Source organism: Crocodylus porosus, unplaced genomic scaffold (assembly GCF_001723895.1).
Source record: "Crocodylus porosus isolate Cpor-Errol unplaced genomic scaffold, CroPor_comp1, whole genome shotgun sequence".
In the NCBI taxonomy this organism is placed as follows: domain Eukaryota; kingdom Metazoa; phylum Chordata; order Crocodylia; family Crocodylidae; genus Crocodylus; species Crocodylus porosus.
The window spans coordinates 5,403,893-5,411,954 of NW_017728913.1; the positions used below are offsets into that span (position 1 = coordinate 5,403,893).

The window sequence follows — 8,062 nt, forward strand, 5'->3', positions numbered from 1 at the left end:
TGATGCCAAGCCTTCACCGATGCCCAGACTCACAAGTGGGAGAAGTACGCCCCGCTGGCCGACACCCTGAGGGGCCGTGGCTACGACGTGATGGTTGACACGCTCATCGTGGGAACGCTTGGAGCCTGGGATCCCAGGAACAAGAGCATCCTGCATGGCTGCTGCATCTCCTGCCACTATGCCAAGCTGATGCACTGCCTCATGGTGTCCAACACCATCCATTGGTCCCGCGACATCTACGTGGAACACATCACGGGCCACCACCAGTACTCTGACCTCACCAGATGAGCCACTGCCTGACCGGACCCAGAGGGGACCGCCTGAACCACCTCCCCTCTGCACCAGATGGACTTTTGAGAGGATTCTTCAACCACGGACAACCCCGCTCCACCCAAAGAGGACCCCCATGATGAGACTCTATATGGACTGAGACACTTCCTTCAAACCACTTCCTCCACCATTGTGGACCACTGTAATGGGTTTGTGTTTATCTATCTCCTTTCTCTCTCGGTGTCACAAACCCTCGTCCCTCTTCTTCCCCCTTCCTCCCATCCCCCACCCCCGGGCTTAGTTGGCTAACATTGTATCTCCTGTAACCTAGTTGTGCTCCCCTCCTCATCCCCATCCCTCTATTGTTAGTCCCTCTGTATATCCTCCCGGCTTTGTCATCTTTTTTGGATTCCCAATCCTAAACATTTACTAATAAATGGAAAGAAGTGCAAAATGGAAGTGGACTCGGGTTCAGAAGTATCCCTCATAGATGAAAACACATTCTTCCAGTTGTTTTGGCACCTTCTTCCCAAATTATTGAAACCAGAGTGTCACCTGCATGACTACAATGGACAGATTGTGTAAACTTTGGGTAGCCACAGTGTAGATGCCCAGTATGGATCTGTTAGACAGCATCTACGCCTCATTATCACTAAGGGTTCCCGCAAAAGTCTTCTGGGGAGAAACTGGTTCTCATCATTAGGAATCAGTATTCAAGGCATACACAGTCTCTCCACAGAAAGTCTGGAAAGGTTTGCAAGAGAGTTTCTCCAGGTATTCTCTGAGGAATTAGGAACTTACTCTGGTTCAGCTGTGATGTTCCAAATAGATCCTGCGTTAGCCTCTATCTTTATGAAGGCTTGGCCATGTACCTTTCTCACTGCTGCTGAAAATTGATGCAGAATTAGATTGGCTTATTGTGCAAGGGGTCCTCAAGCCAATCATACATGCAAGCTGGGCTACACCAATTGTTCCTGTTTTAAAACTTAACGACATTGTTCACATCTGTGGAGATTACAAGTGCACTGTTAATAAAGCATTTAAGCAGGACCCACACCCAGTGCCTGCCATTAACCAGTTACTATCTGTTCTTGCAGAAGGGAAGGTTTTTGTCAAACTTGACCTTGCTCAAGTCTATCAGCAACTGATAGTGGATGACAAGGCAGCTGAGGCCCAAACAATAATTACACACCGGGCAGTGTTCCATTGTCAAGAACCTCCAGTTTGGAATTTCTGTGGCACCAGGAAATTTCCAGCGGTTCATGGAGAAAATGCTAGCAGGAATTCCTGGGGTTGTTCCATACTTTGATGTGTTGATCATGGGGCTGTCTGGAGAGAAACTCACTGGGACACTCAGAGAAGTTTTACAGATATTTGATAAAGCAGAGTATAAAGAGAGAAATGTCAACTGGGAGTTTCCAGTATCAACTCTCTGGGATATCAAATTGATACTTCTGGCATTCACCCAGTTGAAGAGAAAGTAAAAGCAATACATGATGCCCCTATACCAAAATGCAGACAAGGTCTTCAAGCACTCTTAGGACTTCTCAAGTTTTATCACATCTTCTTGAAAGACAGAGCCACCAGAAACCCCATCTTGGAATTTTTACTATGGACAAACCAACTCCTCCTATTTTGTCTCCCCATATGTAATGCTGGAACATCATGCTAAACACATATGACTATACACTCATGTACGAATCTGGGAAAATGATTGCAAATGCTGATGCATTGAGTCACCTGCCACTACAAATACCTGATTGTGCTACTCCTCCACCAGCAGAAGTCCTCATGCTGGAATCCATGCCAGAAGCCCCTCTCTTCAAGCTGATCAGATAGAAGGATGACTGCAAAATACCCTATCCTTGCCCATGTCCTCAACTGAGTGTGGAGGGGCTGGCCTGAAGACAAATTGGCTGAGGAATTCAGGCCATTTTCATCACAACAGCATGAGCTGTCTGCCCACAAGGGCTGCCTCTTGTGTGGGAATCCAGAAGCATAATTCCAGAAGCAGATGCCAAATCATACTGACAACACTGCAGGCAGCACACCCAGGCATTGTGAGGATGACAGCGCTGGCTAGAAGTTATGTATGGTGGCCAGGTATGGACAATGACATAGAAAGGGTTGTGAGGGAGTGCAGCATTTGTCAAGCAACCCGCCATAATCCACCAAAGGCACCAGTATTCCCTTGGGAAATGACAAAGGAACTCTGGCCATGCATCCACACTGATTTTGTGGATCCTCTTCAAGGTACGTTCTTAATTGTTGTTAACTCATACTCAAAATAGCTTGACGTGATTACTATCTCAACTCTTACATTAAGGTGCCACTATAATAGTTCTCTGTCAGCTGTTTGCAATCCATGGGATGCCTGACACTCATTTCTGATAATGGCAGTGGACTTACCTCAGGAGAGTTCCAAGATTTAGCCAGCTGCAATCTCAGTTGAACTATTACCATTGCACCTCGCAGGCCACAGGCCAATGGGCAAGCTGAGCAAATGGTGCACACTACAAAAGAGGCACTGAAAAGGACTGTTGTAGGAGTCTGGTCTACCAGACTGGCCAGATAGTTCTGTTAGCTCAGGATGTAATTCCTTGCCCTACAACAGGGTCCAGCTCATCAGAGCTTCTTATAGGGTTGTCATCTCAAGACCTGCCTTGACTGTGTTAACCCAGACCTTGTGAGAGACATGCAGTTTACAAAAGAAAAGGAGCTGGACTCTGCATTGACATCTGGTACCTTACATCTTTTTGTTCCACAAGAGACTGTGTTTGCTCGGGACTATAAGACAGACCCATAGTGTGTTCAATCTAAAACTGTAAGCGCCACAGGACCCGTATCACATACAGTCCAGGCTGACGACGGACAAGTTTGGAGATGTCATGTGGACCAGCTGTGTGGGCGTTCTCCTACTGATAACTCCACACCCCAGCAATCTTCAAGCACCAATCCACCACTGACAGACATGGATTCATTGGGGAAGTGCCTGCCTGTTTCCACCAATGCAAACCCTTTGCCATCACCGTGAGAAGGAAACATCGCTGTTGAGTCTTCAGATAGCAAGGGGTTCAGCAGATGATGGTCCTGTCAGCCTGAGTCCGGCTCTATGGGAAGACCACAGCGGAAGTGGAGTCCTTCTAAATGGTTGGCTGACTATTCTGTCTAGGAGAAAGGGGTGTCATGTTTTATTTTGTTTTCCTTGCACTGTCCCTGTAAGGCCCAAGCCCTCATGTTCAGCACTGCAGGATTCAGTTGCTTTGTGGCAGTTCTGCAGCACTGGGACTCCCTGTTCTCTGCCACAAGGCACCAGAGGCTTTCTTGGTTCCTCTCTTCTGGACTGGGTCAAGTCAGAGGCAGAACAGGTATAAGATCTGCATACATCTACTGATGCAATTGTTAAGATCCAGCCAGGTATGATTCCAGAGAGTTATAATAATAACTAACTGTGAGTTCACCACAACAGTGTCCAGAGTGTTGTTGCTGAACTCACAACATATTAGTTTCCTCTTTCCCTGTCCCAGGTTTGGTAATCTCTCAGCGACTGTATCTTGTTCCTCAGGATAACATACCCTTTTCAAAAGAATCTATTATCCTGGATGGAACAGCTAATATGACTATTCTGCTTCTGGTACTCAGAGATCTATGCATGCATAGTACCATTTTGTGCCAAGGAAATATACCATAATGTTCTCAGATTCTTCCTACCTGTGTATTTGCAAGGTGATTTAAAAAAAAGAGAAGCCCTAAGGCCTTGTAAGTCAGTTTTACAAGGCATTAAATACATTAAAAAAGTACCGCTCAGGTGAGTGTTTGGTGTTTTAATTATAAATGCCCATGCAGTTGTTCACACGATCATGTTCTTTCAAGTCAGGTCTCAGAATCATACACTAAGATCCCCACTTAGGCAGATACTCAATGCAGAGATCATGCTGATTTCATTTGGAGCATCACCTTTTATTTTCAGCTTGCTGAGAATCCCAAGTTTGAAACATTTGGAAACTGGATAGTTCTAGTACAAAAACCAATACAAATAAGTTTTTGTCAAGGGTGCATAGAAGATGGTCCCAAGGGTTTGCATTTCTTTTAAAGGCCCAGACTGAAGTTCTAGCTTAACTGTTCAACCAAAACTATGTATTAGAAACATCTGCACAATATTAAAAAACACTAGAGAATCACAATCTATTAAATGTCTCCTTAAAGGGGTGAAGCATACGAAATATAAAGTTGTAAATACAGAAGTTTTTACATGTTGAGAACTTGATTTCACTTCAGAGCCCTACCAGCTACTCCAGACTACTCTCTAAGAAAAGACCAGAACCTCAAGTGGTATGATTCATTATAACACCTTGATGTCACTTTAAACCAGCTAAGTATCTGGCTGTAGATATGCTTGCAGCAATTAGGAAGTTTATTAGAGTTAGAACAAAAGAGTGCCTGTTGTTACCCAAACTGGTGGTCTTCTCCATTACTTTTAATCTGGGGTAGATTTTCATGATTAACAAATACTATCCTACACAGAGAATATTGAGTTTTAGGTATAAAATGAACATGTGCAAGATAAGGTGGCACATTGCCATTGCAAACACCACCACACCTATCTCATCTATAAATATAATACCATAATCAGGTAATCACCTCATACAATTTAGTTTTTTCTATCATGGATGTCTTTGATTTCACACTATTTCCTGCCTCTACTGCAGATAGATCAACTGTATGTGTTCTGTTTATTACTCCCCGACCATACTATTGACATACTTTACACACCGCATTGTAACAACAAATTAAAGTGATAGTTGCAAGTCTCTGCTCCTTCAGATTGTGAGTTATTTTTGACTGTTACCTGTTACCTGCTACTAAGGCCACTGACAGATGTTAAAAAGGTGGCATGGTGGGATCTGATATATGCTTCCTGCCATGCATGGCATGAGGGATCAAGCATCAGATCCCATCTCACCAAACTGCCAGTGCAGGAGGAGCCCAGGATCATGTTCTTCCTTTCTTCTGTTGGCTCTGGATTTAGGACCCAGATGCTTTGTTCTGGGGAGGAGGGGGAGGAGGAGGTACCTCACTGTGCTCCTCCAGCAGGGAGCACTGGCCATATTTTCACTTAAAGGCGTCATAAGGAACCAGCCACAAAATTATTGCACAAAAATATGTGTAACTTTGTAGTTTATTCCTAGTTTCATTAAACTATTAACTTAGTGACCTGGCCACAAATTCATTTCTTAAGATGTGATTAACCAGTTAATCACACCTTAAGCATAATGTGTATCAGGATCTAACTTCCAAATTCAGCAGTACACTGTGAGTGTTTCTATAGGTAATGAAGGTATAACCAGTTTGGGGCATGGACCATCTAACACCCAGCTCAACAGGGTCTTGATTTATGACTAGCACTCCTACATGCTATAATACAATAGATTACTGGAGAATCTGTTCCCTGGTGTTACTGGTATAAAGTGACATAACTAATTTAGATTGTATTTACAATTATAGTAATGAAAAATGTGCCCCATAGCTTCTATTTCTCTGTCGTGTGACCTGATTAACTGATGTATATTGGTGTTATCCTAGTCAGTGTTGCCAGTCCTAGACATTCAGCAGACATAAATGAGACCCTTTTCTTCTTCCTCAGTGTTATGGGATTTGGGAAGAGAAAAATAAGCACACACAGGGCATGTCTACACATATATATTAATGCACTGCAATAAACTCTGGTATTAGTTGCACCAGAGTTTATTGCTCCCAGGTGTGCATTTACGTGTGTGCCTAGGATCTCATCACACTGAGCCAGGGCTGGCAGCCTCAGCTGACAGAGCAGCCCCAGCTGGCAGGGGGCCAACCCAGGGCTGCTGCCCCGACTCAAAGTGCTACAGAGGGGCTGGCTGGGCTGTGAGTAAATTATCTTACTCCAGCCTAATAGGGGTGCACATGTAGATGCACAACATTTACTGCACAGCTAATAAGTCAATTGTGCAGTAAATGTCTCATATAGACGCACCCACAGGATGCGTTCTTTTTATTTACCATCTAAGGGCATGTCCGGATGAGCACGGACGTGCGGTCTGTGGCGCCACACACTACACATGCAGGCGTTCCCCACACTGATACTTTACAGCATGGGAGATTTTTTTGATGGGATTGTCCAAAAAACCCCCCAGAAAATCCCAGGGTCAAAAAAACCCATGCCAAAACAAAGTAGGGTGGCACACATGGTGGTAGCACACACTGTCCAAAAACGGATCCTGGCTGGCTGGAGCCATGTAATGCTTTTATAACTACCCTAAAAAACCCCAACCTCTCCTTCCACCTCCCCTCAAAACATGAAAACAAACCCGAAGCCCAAACCCGAAGCCCCCCTGTCATTTAGCAATGGAATCCTCCAGAGAGAATTATAAAAATATAGAGTTATACTTGCAGTTATTAGTCCTTTTTCAGTCAAAGCTCCTCTTAGCTCTTTGGGGAATCTTCCCTGATTCAAACCTTACAGCACTTATTTCCTAGTTTTTTGGAAAAGTCCTTTACACGAGTGGTTCTCAACCTTTTTTGTACCAAGACCCATTTGTAAACATCAATGGCCAGTCCTGACCCAGAAAATAGTTTAAGTAGAAAACAGTCCCCTGGCTCTACCAGTCCTCTTTACTCCTGACCTGCTGCCCCCTGCCTCCAGCGCCCCCTACCCTCAATTCCCCCACTTCCTTCCCAGCAAAGTGGGACTTAGCTTGCCTGGTCTTTAGAGCTAGGTGTAACAATGACCCTAGGACCATTCCAAGAAATAGCAGAGCTCCTTTATGGAACCAGATAGCTGAAAAGCAATCATCTCTACTTCACAAGAACAAGTCAATACTGAAGACCAAGGCACACACAGCTGAAGGATTTTGCTGGCTATTATTTTTATGAAAGACTGTGTGTCTGTGAAAGAGACCAAAAGACCGTATGGGCTGAAACAGGAGGCATCAAGAAAGTACAGATGTTGTTGCACTGAAGAATGTAGAGCTTTTGGACTGAGAACTGATTGAAAAGGACTTTGAGCTGCTAGAAAACCTATCTTCTGTTTGACTCCTGTGTTCAAGAACACAGAACTTTGTAAATAGAGGGCTGCAAAAGTCCTCCATTATCAATTTCTCCTCTAACAAAAAGCAACCCTCTGAGCCCTGAGTTGTAACCATTCAGGTAAAAAAAACCTACTGTGCTAATAAATGTAAATACAGAAATAAAGCAACAGATTTTGGATCCCTACTTTTAAGTCTGAATTACTGGATGTAATTTCCAGTAAGTCAGAACACTACACGTCTATGGGGTTATCATGAAAATGTTAGGAGTGCAATGGGAAAATTACACTCACCAAACAGAACTATGTCACGCAAGGGTGCCCATCTTTATATTCAGGAGCAAGTGTTGTTCATCCATTCCTGTAAAACCTTCAGTGCTATTATAGGAATTCTACCTACTAATGCTGATTGCCTTGCTTTCTCCACTGAAGTCCTAAGCCATAGTACTCCTGTACTTCATTGCCTGTCTGCAATTAAAAGATTTAGGGTCAGAGCTCAGAAGTCAAACGACTTTGGGGACTAATTCTTCTTTCATGTTTGCTCTAAACAAGTGGTACTGCACTGACTTGAGTGGAGTTAGTTATCATTCAGACCTATGTAAGACCCTGATTATGCAAACACTTTACACAAGTGAACAGAACAATAGAGTCAATCATATGCACGATGTTGCTCAAATGCATGAATGTTTGCAAAATCAGAGACTGAAAAAAGGACAAAGCTGTGCGTGTACA

General features: G+C 43.9%; 1 pseudogene; it reads left to right on the plus strand.

Annotated features, from left to right (window-relative positions):
* Positions 1–723: 723 nt before the first annotated feature.
* LOC109309585 lies at positions 724–2,722 on the plus strand (annotated as a pseudogene).
* The last annotated feature ends 5,340 nt before the right edge of the window (positions 2,723–8,062 follow it).